This window comes from Puma concolor, chromosome B1 (genome assembly GCF_028749965.1).
Source record: "Puma concolor isolate L17-30 chromosome B1, mPumCon1.1.hap2, whole genome shotgun sequence".
Classification (NCBI taxonomy): Eukaryota; Metazoa; Chordata; class Mammalia; order Carnivora; family Felidae; genus Puma; species Puma concolor.
Window position 1 is genome coordinate 16,049,377 of NC_141670.1, and position 22,299 is coordinate 16,071,675.

Here is a 22,299-nt window from a genome sequence, read left to right on the forward strand (position 1 = left end):
GTTAGGGAAGAGACTAACGATAACAAAATGCTTCATAAGAACTAAACACCTTTTAAAATCTTTCATTGTGAAGTTAAAGACGCAGGAAACCACATGAAACAACTATTGGTTTGATGTATTTTAAGGCGGACACTCTCAACTACCCCGCAGGTCAAGAAACAGAACCCGGCCATCTCCGTGTCGCCTCAGCCCAGTCCCGAGCCCTTGATCCCCAACCACGTAGCCACTGTCCTGACTTCCACAGCAACCACTTGCTTGGATATTTAAAAATAGCTTTATCACCCAAACGCGCATCCCTGGACAGTAATATAGTTTCGTTTTTGTCTTGCTCGTCTAAACAAGATTTGATATATCTTCTAAATCTTCTTTAGTCTGTAGACTCTCCCCTCCATCCCAGTTCATTTCCTTACAATTTATGTGTTGGGAGGACCACGCCATTTGGCCCTGGAGGGTTTTGCAGAGCCTGGATTTTGCTGGTGGTCAATTCGTGCCCCGCTCAACACTTTCCTCTTGCGTTTCCTAGCCTGCAGCTGGATCCAGAGGCTAGATCAGACTCAGGTTGGATTCCTTTGACAAAACGAAGCACTCCATTTTTGTTAAACCGGAATGAACTATTAGTAAATCCTGCATTTCACCTTGGGCTCCCTCAGACTTGTTCCCAGCTCTGCCTGTCTGCTCTGCTCTCGGCTGTCCGTCTGTCCGTCGGGAAGATGCTCACCGTGTCCGTGCACATCCCCCTTTTGGCCCGAAGAGTTCGCTGCCCTGATCAGCATCTCTGACGCAGAGGGAAGCCACTAGTCTCTCACTGCTTTGGGCGGAGGCTGGCCTGGCCTGCTGACTGTATTCACTGACAGGACACCCACGAAGCTTCACGGAATGGACACATTCTCTCCTCTTCCACTCCAACATACTTGTCTTTTCCACACTTGTTTCCCAAATATGTCTTTCAATCATACTGAAGGGGGGGAAATGACTTTAAAGTTTTATTTTATTTTTTTAGCGCTTATTTATTTTTGAGAGAGAGCAAGACAGAGCTTGAGCACGGGAGGGGCAGAGAGAGAGGGAGTCCCAGAATCCAGAGCAGGCTCCAGGCTCTGAGCTCTCAGCACAGAGCCCGATGTGAGCCACCCAGGTGCCCCTGACTTTAATGTTTTAAACTATTCCAGGTGGCTCAGTCCGTTGAGTGTCCGACTTCGGCTCAGGTCATGATCTCACAGTTCATGGGTTCGAGGCCCGCGTTGGGCTCTGTGCTGACAGCTCGGAACCTGGAGCCTGCTTCGGATTCTGTGACTGCCTCTTTCTGCCCCTCCCTGCTCATGCTCTGCCTCTCTCTCAAAAACTAATAGATGTTAAAAAAAAAAATGTAAGTTTGAAACTGTTCCAGGGACCTCACTGAAAATTCTGAAACATACCTTTACGTCACTTTTTATCTTCCGAATGCACTTTTGTCCCAGAGGCATTCAAAACAACAGGATAGTTACCCGACCACTGTCATCAGCATATCCTACAAGCCAGCTGGTCAGAAATGAAGTCTGATCACGGTAATGGATGGCTTATGACGGTCGTGCTAATCACCAAAGTTTATGGAGCACTGTTTTTTGAAGAATTAAAACTACCTCAGCAGTGGATTTCTCCAGAGGTAGAATAAACAGATCCTATTTTTCAGATCAGATTGAGTCACATGCCATCCCGGCCTCACATGCCAATGACACAGCATTTAACTCGAGAGTCGGCCTCGGCACTTTCCTCTCTCGCCTCTCCACACAGTCCTTCGCCAAAGGCTTACATTTTTCCACTTGTCCACACGGCCTGTGACACTCTGCAGTCCAAGCCACTATTTCTCATCAACAACACTGCGTGGCCTAACTGGACATCCAGGCTACACTTTTAGCTCCTCCAAACCCATTCTCCGCACGGCAGTCTGAGCGGCCGGTTTACGTGGAGTTTAGATCGTGTTTTCCTTTCCTTCCCCACCAGTGACTTCAATCACCTCTCGCTGCTGCAGTGAACTCCAAACTCCCCACCGCAGCCCAGAGGTGGGTTCCAGACTCCTGTCCACCCCTCCCACCTCATCATCCCTGTTCTCCCCACGGGTCTCCCTCTGCTGCCTGCCTGCCGGGTCTTCCCTCGGATCCTCTAAGTGGCTGTCCTCCTCGGCCTGGGGCCCTCGCACACTCACTCTCCCTCACTCTCTCGCTTTCCCTGTCAGTTGCCGCTCACTTATCCACTAAAAAACCCACTAGGGGAAACCTGTTGCTTTTCTCTCTTTCAAACTACTCATCATAATTATTTTAAAATGTGGTCAACACATATACAACCTAAAATTAACCAGTTTCACTGTTTTCAAGTGTATGGTTCCATAGCATTTAGTACATTCACACTGTTGGGCAACTGTCCCCAACCAGCCATCTGCAGAACCTTTTCGTCTTCGCTTCCTGAAACTCCGTCCCCTCTAATAACTCCCCATTCCTCCCTCCTCCTGCTCCCCGGCACCCGCCCTTCTACTCTCTGTGTGAATGTGACTCCTATAGGCGTCTCATGTAAGTGGAACCAGTCGACGTTTGTCCTTTGGTGTCTGGCTTATTGCACTTAACCAATAATGTCTCGAGGTTCATCTGCATTCTAGCATGTGTCAGAATGCCCTTCTTCTTTAAGGCTGAATAATATTCCATTATATGTATACATCACATTTTGTTTATCCATCCATCTGTTGATGGACACCTGGGTGGCCCCCACCTTTTGGCTACTGTAAATAATGCTGCTACGAACATGGGGGTACAAACATCTGTCCAAGCCTTCTTTCAGCTCTCCTGGGTATATGCCCAGAAGGGGAACGGCTAGGTCATATGGTAATTCTGTTCTTAATTTTATAAGGAACCACATAACTGTTTTCCGCAACGACCGCACCACGTTATATGCCCACAAGCGACACACAAAGTTTCCAATTTCTCCCCATCCTCACCCACACTTGTTATTCTCTGGTTTGACAGCAGCCGTCCTAAAGGGTGTGAGCTGGTATCGCGTTGTGCATTTCTCAAATGATAAAAGTTGAGCATCTTTTCGTATGTTTATTGTCCACTTGCGTATCTTTGGAGCAAGGTCTATTCAGGTTCTTTGCCGATTTTTTTAATTGGGTTGGCTTTTTGTTGTTGAGTTGTGGGAGTTATTTATATATTCTGGATATTAACCTTTCATCAGATATGTGATTTGCAAATATTTTCTCCCATTCTTTGGGCTGTTGTCTCACTCTGTTACAGACAGTGTCCTTTCAGGCACAAAAGTTTTAAATTTTGATAAAGTCCAAATTATCTATGTTTCCTTTTGTTGCCTTGCTTTGGGTGTCATATCCCACAAATCACTCAAGAGGTTTTTTTTTAATTGTTTTAATATATTTTGAGAGAGAGAGAGAGAGAGAGAGAGCACGTGAGCAGGGGAGGAGCGGGGGGGGGCGGGGGGGGGGGGAGAAGGAGAGAATCCCAAGCAGGCTCTGCACCGTCAGCACAGAGCCTGATGCAGGGGTTCGAGCTCATGAACTGCGAGCTCATAACCTGAGCTGAAATCAAGAGTCGGACGCTTAACAGACTGAGCCACCCGGGAGCCTCTCACAAGTTTTAATTATGTTTTTATCTGAATTTTTATTCTATGAATGCCTCCTGCTATAGACTATATATTACACAAAGGCAGAAACCTATTTCACTCACCATCCTATGGAACACTGGCAGGTGTTCCGATATGTATATTTGTAGTCTGAGGCACACATATTTTCTGGTGTTTTATAACTTGTGATACACTATGGTACCCTATTAACTTATTTATATGAAAAATATTAATAAATGTGATTTCTGTGTGCTATTTAATTATCTTTTGTTTGAAAAGGCACACTAAATTAAGGTGCATACATTTAAAGAAAACCTTAAGTTTCAAGAAATGTTGGGGAAAAAAATTAAACACAGCAGAAACTATTGTCAGTGGCTTATTTGAAAACCATTTCCCCCCCAAACCTTTACAGATCAAAAATGAAATGACTAAAAACACATCTCTCAGGTTTAATCTGTCCATTGCAAATGTGATGTGACTTCCCTATACAGTTCTTCATCGGCAGTTTTTCAAAAGTGGTACAGACCTGCTTCCTAGCTTAAGAGAGAGCCTGGAAAAAATGCTAAAAGAGCCTTCCATTTCTTTGTGACTTTGTGAACTTTTAGGAGAAAGTTAAAAAGCATTTTTCTGCCACGTAGATCAAGCAAAACCAGAAGGGGTTCTCTTCAATTGTTTCACTTACTTGCTGCTGGGATTTAAAACTAAATGGGGCTTGTATTGTCATCTGGGAAACAGCAGGGGGAGCTCATGAGGTTTTTAAGTCAGCTGTTACCAGCCACCCTTCCCCCCTCCAAAAAGTAACATTGCTTTAAGTATAAACTGAACAGTACCAAGAACAAAGCAGAAGGAGAAAAGGAAGCAACAAAAATAAAATGTCTTCTAATGAGAGGTGAAAATGACCAAAATCAATTTCATTATAAAATACTGATACAAACTAACACTTAAGCCAGACCTACAAATCCAACTTTGACTGTCCTTACTTACCTAAAAAGCCAATGTCCCCCTGGGTGCCCAAGACCCTATCACCGCCCTAGACCCTTAAGCATCTTTCTTATGTGTCAAAATTTAGTAGGCGGCTGGCTTAAAAACAACGATGCTTGAATTTTCTAAACATGTTTCTTAAATATTCAGTAAAATTCTTTGGCGGGGTGGCTTAAATTGTGTCCAAAAAAAAAAATGGGTTGTAAATAACAGGAGAGTGAAAGAACATAACTAAATACAGCCCTTATTCATTGGAAAGAGTGAGGGGAACCAGGAGCTACATACTGAGTTGTAGGGATGGGGTTAGAGTCACTCTTGTGAGGGCAGGAGTGATGGGACAGATATGAACAGGAGAGCATTTCCTATTTGGGAGAAAATCTAACAAGTGACTCCCGGACTCCTTGCCGTGATACCCTCTGAGGTTCGGCTGGGAGACCAGAATCAATGTTTCGTCATCAACGGCTTTCCTTTCATTCCTTGGCCTCACAGCGAAAGGAGCCGTGAGGCTCCAGACCGTGGTGCGCAGAGGCTGAGGCCACTCGGCTCACCAGGGATGTGACGTCCTAGCTCTGTTCGTATTCTACCGACAAGTACGTCTGGAGCACAGCTGCATGTCTTAGAATACACCTTGAAGGAGCTATCACCTCTTCTAGGGGGGGCTAATTTTGGCATGGGGAAAATGGGACAGATTTTAGCGAGTGGCCAGAATGTCTTACAAACTGTGTGAAGTTCAGAGTCTTGTCTTGGTTTGCGACCGGTGTTTCCCAACGAGTAGGGATCTCTCCTCGTGTTCTTTCAGGATGAATACCAAAGCTTCAGATACAATATTTTGAGTGGTAGGACTACTGGAACAACGAGAGATGTCATCTTGAAAGGAACGAGGGTAAATATATGTATAGAGATACAGCCCAGCTCAGTTTCATGCCATTGAGTTGTGTATGTCTTCACGCTATTTCAAGGGCTTACAGAAAAGCAAGTTGCTCATAATAAAGCGGATGCTTCCAATAAACTCCATCAAATGAAAGCATGCCTGGATCACGCATAATGAATTATGACCGCTTTTCTTTTGGAGATTATCAATTCTTCTCTGAAACTCGATTATAATGTATTCTTGAGTAAAAGTATACATTGAGAAAGGAAATGAAACCTCAGGAAAAAAGGTCGGTGCAACTGTATGACCTTAAAAAAAGCCTCTTTAAACAATATAAGGCTTCTTACCTCTTTAAAGGGATGAACGTGTTTTCCAGCATGAGCCCCCTTAAGTTCACTTCATCTACATGTTCAAATCCTATCTCTACTGCCTGCCAGTGTTTGGAAACCAGATTTTTAATGATCTTAAATAAATCTGGGAAGAAAAAAGAAAAGACTAAAGGAAGCTTTGTTTTCTAAATACTAATTTAATCCAACCGCAGCAAGAGGAAACTCAGAACTCACTTCCAACTTTTATTTGGGTTACATAAGACAATTAAAATTCACCAGAAACTTCCAAATATAGTTATCTTAAGGAGTCACAGATAAACACCACAAAAAGTTCCCCGGTGACAGAAATTCACTTAATAGCAGCATCTACAAGAACAACAAAACAAGTAGTAAACTCACAAGAAGGAACAGCGGTCCTGGAATTGACAAGTGTAATATGGTCCACACTTACCACATGGATAGCTATCTCCTGTCATCCAGCTCAGTTGACTGATAATATATCTGATAGAAATGGCCTCTGGCAGGGGCGTCTGGGTGGCTCAGTTGGTTGGGCGATAGGCTTTGGCTCAGGTCATGATCTCACAGTTCGTGAGTTCAAACCCTGCATCGGGCTCTGTGCTGACAGCTCAGAGCCTGGAGCCTACTTTGGATTCTGTGTCTCTCCCTCCCCTGCTCACACTCTGTGTCTCTCAATAATAAATAAATGTTAAAAAAAAATTTTTTTTTTAAAAGAAGAAATGGCCTCTGGCAGGCTTTTCTCATACACTAAGTACTATTCCGACCACCAGCTGAGTAACAAACCCAATGGTTACCCCAGTCCTTCTTTCCCTGCTTGTTAACTACCCTACCAAGAGGTGAGAAGCCTGTACAGAGTGAGACTCTGCTGGTCAGGCCGGAGTTTGGCCCATGGACATGCTTACCACTCTTGTTACTAGGGGAATGAGATCCAGAAGAGGGCCTGTACGTTTAGAGGAAGAGAATGGAGGCCCAGTTGGCCTCTAGAAGGAGCTCAGGATCTTTCTCACTCATCCTCCTCCTTGGTTCCCCAGTAGGGATGGGTCAGGACATTGCCTTTTACTCTGCCTCACCAGGCCAAGGGCATTTTATCGTTCGCTTTAAGAGCAGATGAGATACTCCTTCTGTTGAGTTCCTTCGGTGAGTTCTGTCTAAATGGGTGCTCGCGATGACAAATGGGTTATGGGTTATGACTAGGGAATGATATGAGAAATAAGAATATCCTTGGGGCGCCTGGGTGGCGCAGTCGGTTAAGCGTCCGACTTCAGCCAGGTCACGATCTCGCGGTCCGTGAGTTCGAGCCCCGCATCGGGCTCTGGGCTGATGGCTCAGAGCCTGGAGCCTGTTTCTGATTCTGTGTCTCCCTCTCTCTCTGCCCCTCCCCCGTTCATGCTCTGTCTCTCTCTGTCCCGAAAAAATAAATAAACGTTAAAAAAAAAAAAAATTAGAATATCCTAACCCTGCTCTAGACCACCCATTTTCAAGGGATTCTGAAGGAAGATGAAGGCAAAGAGGATGAGACACAGCAAATGGACGCTTCTAACAAGCAAAAGATTCCACCCTACCACTAAGCAGAGCTTGAGTGAGCAAGACTCAGCTTGAAGAATTTCCTTTCACCAAGTCTGATCAGAACCAAAGTAAGCTGTGAAAACAGTCCAAAGCCTGCCTTCCTCAGGGCTCACACCCAAGTGCCAGACCTATCTTCTGAAGTGAGAGGCCATTTCCACGGAACCAGAGAAAAGAGGGAATGACGCTGAAGGAGCATAGAAGAGGCTGGCCTTGGAGACCGTGTACAGCTGCACACACTGGCATTGTACAAAGGCACCAGGAAAAAGGGGGAAACAGGGGCTGAAACCAGCCTGCACTCTGAGTGCTGTGTCCTGCAAAGAGCTGTGTCCACCCAGGGGCTGGGGGTGGCCTTTTTAGCTTTGCGTAAAGGTGACATTAGGCTGGCAGCTCTGTTGGACAGGCCTCCTCCCTGCTTCCGTGGAAAAGCCGACTACTTCGCCTCATTCACATGTATCAGAGACTGTCCTCTCAGCGCACTTAGAACAGTCCTCACTCATAAGGTGTCATCGGAGATACCAGATCTTGGCATTTCTTCTTATCAATATCTTCCAGTTCCTTAACACTTTTCTGAGATTTTTCTCCTCTGCCCCAACTCTATTCTTAAAAATGTCTGGATATTTATCACCAGATGCAGGTTTAGTGACTCATCCTATTTGCTGATATATACAATCTTGGTAATGATGTTCATCTGGGGCACCTGGGTGGCTCAGCTGGTTAAGACTGTTGATCTCAGCTCAGGTCTTGATCGCGGGGTCGTGAGTTCAAGCCCCACGTGGGGCTTCCACACTGGGCATGAAGCCTACTTTAAAAAAAAAAATGATGATGATGATGCTCATCTCCTGGGAGCTAATCTGATACCCCTTTGAGCATCAATGCCTGATTGTTTTCTTACTGATTTACACCCTCTGGCAGAGGAAGCTGCCATGAAGAGTAGCTACAGGTAGGTTTCCGGTAGTCTTAGAGGAGTTAGAAAGAGCCTTGGCATACTTTTCCTTACAATGTGATACTTGAAAATGGTAAAAGGTGTTATTATTTCATAACATTTTTATCATTATTTATTTCTTATTACTTTATCATCACTTAAGCATATGATCAATAAGAACACGTGACAATTCATAAAAGTGCAAAGAAGAAACATCCCAAATTCGGTCAAACACCAACTGTTAACCTGTTCATGAACGATCTTCATCCTCTGCTCCGTGTGCACGTGTGTGAGCGCTCATACACGTGGCCCATATCTGTACAACACCGGGCCGATACTTTGATTCTACCAGGCACATTATGGAGACAAAGAGAATGAAGCAAAGTTTCCTTGAAATCTACAGTTATCTTCAGAATCACCTTGGGGAGACACAGCAGGGGTGTGATCAGGGAGAGAGACAAAGGCGGTGTTGGTCACATCTGAAAATGTGATCAAAGAGCTGAAGCAAATAGGGCAGGATGTTAACATCTGTTGAGTCTGGGGAGTAGGGCAACAAGTGTTTGCTCTAGCATTCTCTTATTATTCTGTGAGTTTGAAATGTTTTTGTAACTTCCTAAAACAAGCAAGAGCAACAATTGCTGTGAAGACGTAGCGCGTGATGTGTCCGTAGAAGTTGTGATGTGTCCGTAGAAGTTCTGCTGTTCCTGAGGTCTCCGCTGTGGTCTTTCTTTCTGGGAGTGTAGACTCTCCTGGCTTCTCATAAACTGCTCTTTACAAAGCGCAGATACATCCACTAGAGAGATTTCTCATCAAAAAGACTGGATAACTCTCCCCTGAAAAAAGAAGAAATCATCCTTTCTCCTTAGTGCAGTGCTGATTGCCCCGGTGTCCCCAGAGTAACTGTGTGAAAACAAAAAACACTGAGCCCAAACTTGTAAGGCAGGCATTTGAAATTACAATTTCTCTTCACTATTAACATCCAAATGATGGATCTCTGGGAGACTGAAACTTGTTTTAAATTTTTTAAATTGTTCTTGTTTATTTTTGAGAGAGAAAGAGAGCACAAGAAGGGGAGGGGGGAGAGGGAGAGAGAGAGAGAGAGAGAGAGAGAGAGAGAGACAGAGAGAGAGAGAGAAAGAGGATTCAAAGCCGGATCTGTGCTGACAGCAGCAAGCCCAATGAGAGGCTCGAACTCACAAACCGTGAGATCACGACCCGGGCCGAAGTCCGACTCTCAAATGACTGAGCGACCCAAGTGTCCCCCCAATTTTTTTAAGTTGTTCAGAGATGACAGATTGATATAAATTCATGACTTTGGTGCCTGTGGCCTGAAGATGTGTTTGAGCTGGAACAGTGTCAACGCACAAAATATCACTGTGGTCAGAGTTCACCTCCCTGTGCGTTACACACAGCAGTGTGCTCTTCCAGAGCCTTCTGAGCCAAGGGATTTCGTTGACAGGGTGTCCTGACTTCATCTGGAGCCAAGATTATTAGCCTTTTTAGGATTCAGATGATGGAACCAAGTTCTTGAAGGGCTCTGACAGTTCAGCCTAGGAAGTCTGCCCTTCTGGGCAATTGCTGAAATGCACCCAAATATATCAAAATCCATTCTTAAAATTTTATCACATAAAAGGAAATACATAATGAGATTATAGAGCATGTGTAGCAGATTTCCATGCAGGTTGTGGAGTCTACTTTTTCAAATTTTCATATGGTAGTACAATTTTCCTTTACGTACTCAAGAGAATCACTGTTAGTCAAAAGAAACAACTGTAAAACTCCACGTAGTGAGTTTTCACTCCACGGTCCAGAAGAAGGATAAAAAAATTACAGAGAGGCACCTGGCTGGTTCAGTCAGTAAAGCATACAACTTTTGCTCTTGGGGTTGTGAGTTCGAGCCCCATGCTGACTGTAGAGATTACTTAAAACAAAATCTTCAAAAAAATTTTTTTCATGTTTATTTATATTTGAGAGAGAGAGAAAGAGTGAAGGAAGGAGAGGGAGTGGGGGAGGGGCAGAGACACAGACACAGAATCTGAAGCAGGCTCCAGGCTCCTAGCTGTGAGCTGTCATCCCAGAGTCCGATGCAGGGCTCGAACTCATGAACAGTGAGATCATGACCTGAGCCGAAGTCAGACGCTCAACCGAGCCACCCAGGCACCCCTAAAAAATTTTTTTAATGTTTATTTCATTTTTGACAGAGGGAGGGGCAGAGAGAGAGGGAGACAGAGAATCTGAAGCAGGCTCCATCCAGGCTCTATGCTGACAGCTCAGAGCTGGACGCGGGCCTCAAACCCATGAACTGTGAGATCACGACCTGAGCTGAAGTCAGACACTTAACTGACTGAGCCACCCAGGCGCCCCTGAAATAAAATCTTTAAAAAAAATTACAAAGTAAATCTTGAAAATCCCAAAGTCTTGACAGTCAAAAATCATGGAAAACTTCTATAGAAATGTTGAAGGATACTGAACAATTGACTTAGAGAGTCTGAATTTTTCGATAAATCAGAATTTGGTCCCCATTATTTAAAGGCTATTATTTGCCCCCTTGGGAGGGGAGAGAATGGCTTGTGAGTGGGCAGTGGTAACCCAACATGAGGAGGCCTCAGCTCCAGGCACTTAAGGCCCAGCCCAGACATGGGGATCAGACACTTGTGAATTAGACGAGAGTCCTGCCTCTGGGCCCATAGCCTAAACAAAATGTGCAGCCTGAAAACGGAGAATGAGCAGTGGGCCAGTTGAAAAAGAAAAGAGAAAAAGCTAAGCCTCCACCCTCTCCTCTCCAGCAAAGGCCACCATGTTTCCTGAAAGACCGTGTAACAAACAGCCTGGCCAACAGACTGGGTGGGTGGGCACCGAGGCCTGGTGCTGTCTCCAACAGGGCGCCCAGCTGGGCCAAGAGACATGGGAGACAAGACACAGGCACACAAGCGCGCTGGGTCCAGAAGCCACGAACACACGCTACCCTAATGAGCTGCTTTTGCACTTGGGTGGAGGAAGCTCGTGACAGAAACCTTCCAAGCTTCTGTGTGGAGAAAGGATAGGTTTTCCATCCTTTTCGGGGGGGGGGGAGGGGGGGAAGGTTGCTAAAAAGAAGGACTTTCCGAGTCTTCACAAGAGACGTGGATTTTAAGGGCAACCTTGGGTGCTACAGAACTAATCAAGCGAAAACAATAAGAAAATGAGCCTGACAGTCAGCAAGTATCTGAGGACTTTATCAAAAAGAATTAGAAAATGGACAGATTCACTGGGAGCTGCAAAGGATCAAATCTGCAAGGTGGCATTGTGTGGCTGGGATTAAATTATTTATTCATTGTTAATTTATTTATTTATGTATGTGCAAATGACCTTGCTGCTGCAGGTGCTAAGGGGCCTCTGAAAAGGCTGGGTTTTTAGATCCAGGCCTAGAATATTGGTCCATTTAACTCATTCTTTCCTTAAGGCGATCAGCACTGACTTTTATCTAAGGAGATAGAGGAGGAAAAACCATATGTGTGCACGGAATGATGCAGGCCTTGAGCAGCCCTGAGGACCCAAGTATTTCAGCTTCATTCAAGATTCTGGGGAAGGCTCCATGCAGTTTAATGTCCAAGAAATTAGCAAATGAATGCTTATGTCAATATGCGAAAAATCCCCGCTAGTTTAAACAGATAAAAAGCCTGTGGGGAAACCCCCGAAAATGCAGGCTCTTTTTCTTTCCCTTTTTAGTTAATTTAATTTTTAAAAGAGGGCCCAGCACTTCTGGAGTTCTATGGAAACCCGCAGAAGTTACAAAAAATAAAAAAGGTCTAGTGGATGCTTGATCTTGTACATGCTTGAAATAGTCTCAATGTGACTACTGGCAGAAATAAGAAGATTTTATCAGATGTTCTTTGTACCGTGTTCGTTATTCAATAATGTCCTGACCAAATTGAAAAGCACAGAATCCACCTTTCCCTCTCACACATGCCTACAGCATGAAAACAAATAATTACTCTCTATGTACAGCAACAGTTTGTAGGGGAAACCTGAGGGAGAAATCAATAGGGATATTATTTTCCCTAAATTTAGGCAGATAATGATGAATGAAAATGGTCATCCTGTGTTCCTGCTGACCCAGCACAGTGGGGACACTTGTGTCGGACATGACCTCTGGAGGAACAGAAAAAAGAACTCAGCGTGGGGGGCTCAGACAAGAAGCTGTACATATTGAAGCCAGCGACCCCACGCTAGTGAGTTCTCCTTAAGGAGAAAGGCCCACTTTGCAAAGGAGATATTATATGACAGTCGAAGATCCCCGAGGGAGAATCTTTCTACAAGATTGGCAACGGACATGAAACAAATGATCTGACTTGGGAAACACTGCCTTTCATAATATACAGCTGCCTCTCAAGGTGAATTAAAAATCGCTTGCCATCATATCCTTTACTGATTTTTTGTGAGCAAGAATATACAAATTAAATCTGCAATAAAACAAACAATATTCAAATTAAAAAAAAAATCGCTTGCACTATAAAGAGGTAAGCTTTCCCCAGAAGGAGTGGGGGGTGGGGGAGGGGCACAAAAAAAAAAAAAGAGAGAAAAAAAAAATGACCAAACAAAGGAAACGTCCTTAAATACAACAGCAAGATTTTGTTTTACATATTCAGTTGTCCTTGGTCCCTAAAATAGATTAGTACTCAAGTACTAAATAAATTATTAAGTCCTAAAGGAGAAAAGGAAAACTAGACAGGACTTTTCCACATTGCCAAACATCGTTAATTAATTTGCAAGTTGTAACTATTTTAATGGTTAATGACAAACTGCTTCAAGAATAAAAACTTCAAAATAATTTCTCCCCTCATAAACTTCTTGGATTTATCTGAGAATAAAGGGATAGTCAGTCTGAAACCAATAGCAGTTATAATTCTAATTTCTAATTCATAAAATTATAAATTCCTTAGCTATACTTTCAATTTCTGAATCCCATAATTAATTTTCATATGTTATAGTTCTATTTGGTTTGTGGCACATCACAATTTAATCTATGCTTATTCTGAACAGGAGTTTTAAAAGCACTTTATTTCTAGTTAGGCTTCCATTCATAATACGGATAGTGAGGTATCTGAAATAACTAAGCAGCACATTAAAATTCTTCTCATAATGAATAGATGAGACTTCTTTCCTGTTCTTGCAGATTGAGGATATTTATTTTAATAACAGAATAAAAGGAATAAAAGTAAAGATCTATCCCAAGGTATTTTATAAAAAAAAACCAACTACCTAGGAAAAAAGCAGTTTGTCTTTCCTGGTATAAGAAGATAGAACATGTCATTAAAAAAACAAAAAAAACCTAGGGTGCCTGGATGGCTCAGTGGGTTAAGCCTCTGACTTCAGCTCAAGTCATGATCTCACAGTTAGGGAGTTCAAACCCCACATCGGGCTCTGTGCTGACAGCCTGGAGCCTGCTTCAGATTCTGTGTCTCCCTCTTTCTCTGCCCCTCCCCAGCTCGCACTCCGTCTGTCTCTCAACAATAAATGTTAAAAAAAAAAAAGAACAAACCCAACTCTGATACTCATGTATTAATTTGTGCTCTGTAAGCAATTTGCAAATGAGTAGTAACTTTGAAGAGTTAAAGTTGAGATATTTCAATCACAAAATGTTTTATGGAAGGGAGAAGAGGAGAATCACCATCATTTTTTTACTTTCTTTTAGTCAAAGTTTGATTTATTAGAAACTACCAGGGCACAAATTAGCAGCTATCACCAAAATGGACTCATTTTAAAAATCAGCACCCTAAGATTGCTCAGGGAACAGACTGTGCTCAGAAAAGAGCTGAAAAAAAATCACAAAATTTTTAAGTATCAATTTTTCCAATTAATTTTCATCAGCAATATCTAATTCACTACCTGTTGTAAGCTTGAAATGTCAAAATAATCATTCAAAAATAAAGCTCGAGTACTGAATTTTATCATTACAACATTTTGCTTTTTCATTGAGTGGAGATTTTTTTTGTTGGTAGCTGCTCATGCAGAACACGAGCAGATGCTCTGGTCTGGTGAGGGCATCACAGGACGGTGCTTCTTAGGATAATTCGGAGTTGGCCAAGAAATTCAAAAATTGTCCTTTTTAAACCCTGAGGTCATATAGAGTAACTAAAGCAAAAAGAAAAATCTGTATTTTACTGTGCTCACCCTTTTCAAGTCATACATAGGTATTCGTTCTCTCTTTTTATAATAGCAATAAGCAACAGCAACATGTTCTGGATAGATGCCTTAGAATGTTCTAGGCATTATGCTAAGCAACTACCTTAGATGGTTTCATTTCAGACTCAAAATAACCCATGAGGTAGGTATTATTATTTCCATTTCCAAAAGGGGAAACTGGTCATCAATAAGGTTAAGTACCTTGCCCCAGGTCAAACAGCAGTAAATGGTAGAGCTGGATTTGAACTTGTACCAATCTGATTCCAGAGTCTGAGCTCTTAGATACTATGGTTCTGTCTCTTGCAAGCATCTTTTACTTCTGGTTTTTTGTCTTCTTGTGCTTTTTTGGACATTGACTAAGAGTTACCATTGATTTTCATGGAAAACTCAGCCTTGTATTTATCATTAAACAGGCCACAAGAATGTGCTTTCTTCAGTGTCATTTCATTTGTCCCTCAAAACCGACGGCACTCTGAAGGTGCAGGTGGCCCAGGAACTCTGGCCCTTCCCTGATGTCAGTGACTCTGCTCACCAGTCCTCATGTTCAGAACCATCATTCTCTTTTCTCTGTTTTTGCTTTATTCTCGCTTATCTAATACTTCTCAAAGCCTGATAAGAATAACAGACATTTATATGTAGCACTTCTATGTGCCCGGGACGGATCTGAACATTGTACGGACACTAACTAGTAATATCCTCATTAACACCACCACTGGGCAAGTGTAATCATTAATCCCCACTTATAGATATGGAACAGAGACAAAGGTCACGTAACTTAACAAAGATCACACGAGCTTTGGTGATCTAACCAATTCACTATACTGTGTGATAGACAGCACCTAGAATTATTTAATTACATCTTTATTTTCTGCCTCCTACTTCTACTAGGTAAGAGGAGAAGAGCTTCTGTCTTACCCACCACTGGATCTACACCACTTAGAACGGTGTCTAGCACACAGTAGGTGCTCAATAAATCTGTTGCCTGACGGACAGCTTCTTTCCTATCTTCCAGCCTTCAAGGGCATTTCCCTGGCCCTATAGATATTCCCAGATAACACAAGCACCTCCTTAATTTCATATGACATACTAGTCATTCACAGACCATCAGGTGCAATCTTTGGGTCTTTTGCTTTTTTCAAGGTTTTCTGGTGTTGTCTTTTGGTGGAGGGAATAGAACTGAGCCGGCTGCTGCAAGTGCATCCCAGCCTCAAAGCTTACAGGTCTCTGAGATGGAAGGAGAGAGACCACAGAGACACATTTCTCTGTCTTGCCAGGAAGATGGTCTCTCCCTACAACGTGCATTACTTCACTCCTCGTGCGTGCTGGCTGCTGGGTTTGTCCAGAGAGAGTCAGGAGCAGCAGATGGGAGGCTGGGAGGAAGTTCCATCCCTGCGGTTCCTCTGCCTGGGTGCCATGGTTTTGCCAGTGGCCGCTCCCTCCGTGACTAGCAGCTCCTCCTGGGTGGTCCCCCTTGCAGCGGTTGAAGGGTCCTCTCCTCCAGCTCCCCTGGCCTCCTCCAATAGCGCTGCCTCCCTTCGCCACTCCAGGCCTGATGGGAAGGCCTTCCCGCTGCGCTAGGTCTTGGGAGCCACATCCCTCACAGGCTCCCTCAATCCTGCGCACACCTCTGGAAGGGTTCCTTCATTAAATATGCTTCAAAATGGCAGCTGAAAGGTCCTCCTTCTTCCTGCCGGGATGCTGACACAGAGACGCCTGGTCTACCTCCCACCCAAGGCGGCACAGCCCTCCGTAGCATCCTCAGCTTCTGTCTGCTCACTGCCAACGTTCAAAGGAGTCTTCTTCTACTTATTAAAATGTTATTCCTCTTCCAGGGGCAGGAAAGATCTTCCCATGAAATCCTGTTTCTGTCTGCTGGAGCACACAGAGTAAGCCTCCTTTTCCCTCCGCCTGACAGCCCTGTAAATCCTGTAAATATTTAACCACAGCTGTCGTGGCCTCCCCCAAATCTTCTCTTCCCCAGGCTAAATGCATTCCACTTATTTTCCACTTCCTATCTCCCCACGCCTCCATCTAAATGCCTGACAAGGGAGTGGAGAAATAGGAGAATAAATTTATAATAATTGATAGGTGTGAGTAGCAAGATAAAAGAACCAGGAAGGAAGCAGAATTTGTCTACTTCTGACTTCATCCCTGGGGCTGATCCGTCAACTTCTCGTTACATATTTTTATTGTTATTACCACTTAAACTCATTTATCACGCCACAATTCCCTTCTCCTGCACTTTTTGTATATTGGTAAAACATCCATAATATAAAAGTTAACATTTTAACCGTCTTTAGGTATATGGCTCGGTGTCATTAAGGACATTCACATGGCTGTTGTACAACCATCACCACTATCCATTTCCAGAATTGTTACATCATCCCAGACGCTTTGTACCCATTAAACACCAACTCCCCATCTCTTTCTCCTCTTGTCCCTGGTAGTCTCTATTTTCCATCTCTATGCCTTGCCTCTTCTAGGTACCTCATGTAATGGAACCACACAATATTTATCTTGTTGTGTGTAGCTAATTTCACCGAGCATAATATCGTAAAGATTCATCACGTTGCAGTGCGTGTCGGAATTTCCTTCCTTTTTGAGGCCGTGCGACATTCCGCTCTAGGGGCCAGACCACATTCTGTTTCTCCATTTGTCTGTTGATGGACCCCTGGGCTCTTTCCACCTTTTGGCTATTGTGAATACTGCTGCTGTGAACGTGGGTATATAAATGCCTGTTTGAGGGCCTGCTTTCAATTCTTTTGGATATTTACCTAGGAGGAGAATTGCTGGATCACATATTAATTCTATGTTTAACTTTTTGAGGGACCCGCACACTTTCTCACAGTGGCTCTCCCCTTTCACGTTCCCATCAGCAGAGTACAAGGGTTCCCATTTGTCCACATCCTCGCCAACACTTACTATTTTTGGGTTTTTTTAAAAACAGCCATCCTAATGGCTTTTTGAAAAAAAAAAAAAAAAGCAGCTTTATTGATATAATTTGTATATGATAAACAGTATATTTAAGGCATATAATCTAAGTTTTTACCTATGTATACACTTGTGAAACCGCTATCATGCTCAAGATTACTTCCATAGCTATGATTCCAAAAGTTTCCTCAGGCCCCTTCAGAACCGCTTACCCCTGCCCCTCACCTTTCCCAGGCAATTTCATCCATTTTTTTTAACCCTATGTATTTTGGGATATCCTGCTTATTCCCTTCCATCTGTGAAGCTGATCTCTTGGATCAGATGAAAGCAAGGGGCGCCTGGGTGGCTCAGTCAGTCAAGCATCTGACTCTTGATTTCGGCTCAGGTCATGGTCTCACAGTCATGAGACCCAGCCCCACACTGAGCTCTGTGTGGAGCTGCTGACAGTGTGGAGCCTGCTTGGGATTCTCTCTTTGCCCCTTTCCTCCTCAAAGTACGTAAATAAATTTTAACAAGAAAGATGAAAGCAAAATTTCTTAGCAGATATTTTCAACAGATTTTACACATACCAAGTCCACCCTTCCAGAAAGCCACAACAAGAACAAAACAAGTGTCAAGAACAGAATTCCTTTGAACTTGCAGTCTCTGCTTATACCTCCCTCTTTCCCAAACAGATGCAGAGAAATCAGATTCAAATTACAGTTGCCTTTGGGGTAAGAATTCTTATTCCAATTTTATAAACAAAAGAACTCAGGCTTCAAGAGGTTAGACAACTTGCTCAGGATCCCACGACTTGACACCAAAAGCACGAGCCATTAAAGAAAAACTAGTAATTTGGACAGCATCAATATTTAGAACTTTTGAACTTTAAAAGATACCATTATTAAAAAAAAAACACAAGTTACAGACTGGGACAAAATATGTACAAACCATATATCTGACAAAAGACTTGCATCAGAATATATAGAGAGCACTTGACAGTTGACCAAAGTTTTTAAATGGGAAAAATATTTGAATATACATTTCTGCAAAGAAGATATACTTATGTCTAACAAGCACACAAAAAGATGGTTAAAATCATTAGCCATTAGAGAAATGCAAATTAAAACCGTAAGGAGATACCACTAGGCACCCACTGGGATGGTTATAATCAAAAAGGTAGACAATAACAAGAGCTTGTGAAGGGATGGAGAAACTAAAACCCTTATGTGAATGGGAATATAAAATGGTACAACCACTTTGGGATATAGCTTGTCAGTTGCTTAAAAAGTTACACATAAACTTGTAAGACAATCCAGCCACCCCACTCCTAGGAACCTATGAAATGAAAACACATGTCCACACAATTCTCATGGCCATTATTCATAACAGCCAAATTAAAAACTGGAAACAGGGGCACCTGGGTGGCTCAGTCGGTTAAGCGTCCGACTTAGGCTCAGGTCATGATCTCGTGGTCTGTGAGTTCAAGCCCCACGTCAGGCTCTGTGCTGACAACTCAGAGCCTGGAGCCTGCTTCAGATTCTGTGTCACCCTCTCTCTCTGACCCTCCCCTGTTCATTCTCTGACTCTCTCTCTGTCAAAAATAAATAAACATCTAAAAAAAATAAAAAATAAATAAAAACTGGAAACAGTCTAAATGCCCATCAACTGATGAATGAGTAAACAAAACATGGTATATCCATACAATAAAATAATATCTGTCAATTTTAAGTAATGAATTCCCAGTACTACAACATGGATAAAACTTGATGACATTATGCTAAGCGAAAGAACCTTGACACAAAATACATATTGAATGATTCCATTTCTAAAAGATGTCTAGAAAAAACAAATGTTTAGAGATAGAAAGTAGGTGGAAATATCCTAAAACTGCCTAATGGTGATGGTTCCACAACACTATAAATGTCCATAAATCACTGAGTTGTAAACTTACAATGGGTGAATTTTTTTTTAAGTAGGTTCCATGCCCAACATGGGCTTGAATTACACAACCCTAAGATGGAGTTGAATGTTCTACTGACTGAGCCAGCCAGGCACCCTTACAATGGGCGAATTTTATAGGATGTAAATTATACCTCAATCAACCTGTTTTTAAAACTCACACAACTGGTAAATGGTAGTACAAAATATCAGGGGAAGTTATCTTGAAAGATCTATGATTAATGAATCTATGCAAAGAAAGAGGCAGGAAGTAGAATATAAATTGGTACTGGATTTCTTCAAACTCCCTAAAAATTAAAACAAGCTCATATGGGGGACTGCATTAAGCAACCATTTTTCTTTCATAGGAAGCCATTAATAACTTTTATAGCCTATTTTGCCGTGTTTTAGATTTCTCATTTTTTTTATTCAGTCTATTATATTCCCCAAGATTCTGTTAAATTTGATATGGGTTGAATAACTTTTTGATTTTATTTTAAACTTTGTTTTATTTGAATTCCTGTAACTGAAAGCATTCTAGTAAACAGTAAGTAGTTATAGGGGTGTCTGGGTGGCTCGGTCAGTGAAACATTCAACTTCGGCTCAGGTCATGATCTCATGGTCCGTGGGTTCGAGCCCCACATTGGGCTCTCTGTTGTCAGCACAGAGCTCACTCTGGATCCTCTGTCTCCCTCTCTCTGTCCCTCCCCTGCTCTCTCTCTCTCTCTCAAAAATAAACAAACATCAAAAAAAAAAAATAAGAGTAAATAGTTAATGTGAATGTACTCCTATGACATAAGAACAGTCTCTGAGCTTCTCTGAGGATGTCCAAAGGACTGCTTACTGGGCTAACTGCACCAGCCAGCTCTCCACATTATTATTTCTGTAATATGGTGGTCATTACTTATGAGCAGTTAAGGCTTCATGGATACAGATAGAATATTGCAATGCAAAATTATCTGTGGCAGGAATTTAGTTCTCTACCACAACACTCATCTGCCCTTCCTCCCTCGCCCTCTTCCTAGCTGGGCACATTGCTACTCAGAACAAACGCTTACATTTCCCAGCCACCCTTGCAGCCTGCCTTATCCATATGCCTAAACTCCAGCTACATGTTATAAACAGAAGTGCTGTGTGAGATTTCTGGAAATGGTACTTAAAGTGAACAGAGCCAGTGGAAAGAAACCCCAGTTTGCCCTTCTGCTTTCTGTTCTTCTTCAGGCCTGCCACTAGGACTGAGAAGTTCTGGGCTGCCTGCCTCCATCTTCTTTTACGGGATGGAAAACCACTTCTATTTTGTTTAACAGACAGAAGCCAAGTTTCTTTTACTCACACAGAACCTCATCCTAACTGACACACTGTCTAACAGAAAAAGAATCCACTGGAATCATTTCTGTGAGGAAACAAGACGGAGGAGAGCAAGCAAAGTGAGAATGCTGACAGCAGTGTGTCTGTGAGGCCTCAGCACAGGGGGTACCGTGATACTCAGTAGCCATGGTTACAAGGACTACAGCTGCCATATTGGAAGTCATCTCAGTAATAGGATTTCTAGAACTATACTTAATGATTGCTGCCCAGCGAGGCAGCAAGGGGTAAACACTCACATGTCACATGCTCGTTTCCTAAATCTGATTTATCTTTTCCAAAGATTGGAGAATTATCACAAGGTGAAAGCCAAGTCCACCCAGGAGTCCCTGAAACCCTGATCCAATCACAAGAATATTCCCTCAAAACACAAAAGTGTCTAACAATTTGTAGTTTCTTAAAATTCTTAAGAATACAGTACTTGTCGACCGTGTAGATGGTGAAAATAGTATCTGGTGTCTGTTATGGTCATCAATCAGGTACATAAAAAATGTGCCTTCAGACTTGGATTTGCCAGGTGTTGAGTAATGTGGTGGCTATCTTGGTGCTACGTGCAGGTAAATGTTTAGCGAATATTTCAGAGGAGACCAAATTTAATTAATTTTATACCCGTGACAGTGGTGAGATAATGTGCATGCCAATGTCCCTGGTGAGGAGTTGTTACAAAATACAAGTTTTAATGACCGGTGGAATAAATGTGGGTTGGTAGTTTGAGCTCTGGTGTGGATATATGTATTACTAATTTAGGCTTAGAAATATTAAATGACTATGAAAAGTACTTAGACTACATAAAAATTCCTGAAATTAATCTTTGCTCCAGCGTCCCCAGGAAGTCATCTTTTTGAGTCTCAGACTCCTTCCCTGTACCAGAAACAGGATGGACAATGTGACCTCTAAACTTCTTTTTAGGGCTAGCTTCCTACAAACATGAATTTTCTCCTGGGAGTAACACACTACAAAAATAGAAATAAAAATAAATAAATAACTGAGTAAATGCGTTGTTTTCAGATTTGCCGAATGGGAAATTTTCTGGGAATAAACCAACACACATCCCAATATAGTTAAGAGTAAATGATTTGGATACTGAGGCAAATGAACTTTCCTTTAACATTTCAAGTTCCTAGTTACTTTAGACTATCAAAGTTTACACGGTAGTATGTTAAAACTAAAAATACCCAGCACTGTCAAAATCAGAAGGGACTTGGCATGTAACTACGTGTCCATTCCTACTGCTTTTAATAGACATGCTCGATACAGATACCCTCAGATAACTGCTCTGGCTGAGAGAAACACATTCCAAGGTTATCGGAATGGGGTGCATTTGCGTGTGGGATATAAAGCGTTCACAGAGTCCTTCTGCTTTGGGGTTGTTCATCCATCATCTCTGTAATTTAAAATTCAGGATGTGACCACTCCGGTCAGTACATCCAACCTGCCCGGGCTGAAACGAACTTCAAGGTTCTGGAAATTAGAAAGTGTGGCCGAGAAGCTGTTGGGGCTGACAGGTCAAAGGAGAGCTCATTACTTGTGTGTTTTGAGAACCTGAAATCCCCTCATAAGACTTATTTTAAGTTCCTGGAATCCTCAATTTCTCTGAAATCCCTTCAGTTCATCAGTAAGAACCAACTGGGCAG

At 42.6% G+C, this 22,299-nt stretch overlaps 1 long non-coding RNA gene across 3 annotated transcripts in view; it reads right to left on the minus strand.

Moving 5' to 3' along the window:
- Positions 1-22,299, minus strand: part of LOC147581484 (uncharacterized) — a 55,454-nt gene that overhangs the window by 6,566 nt on the left and 26,589 nt on the right. Inside the window, exon 3 of one of the 3 annotated variants that reach the window (XR_015249959.1) lies at positions 8,670-9,117. The exons of the other annotated variants lie outside the window; for them this stretch is intronic. This is a non-coding gene — a long non-coding RNA (uncharacterized LOC147581484). Of the gene's footprint in view, positions 1-8,669; positions 9,118-22,299 lie in introns of those variants that run through there. 3 annotated transcript variants of the gene reach the window in all.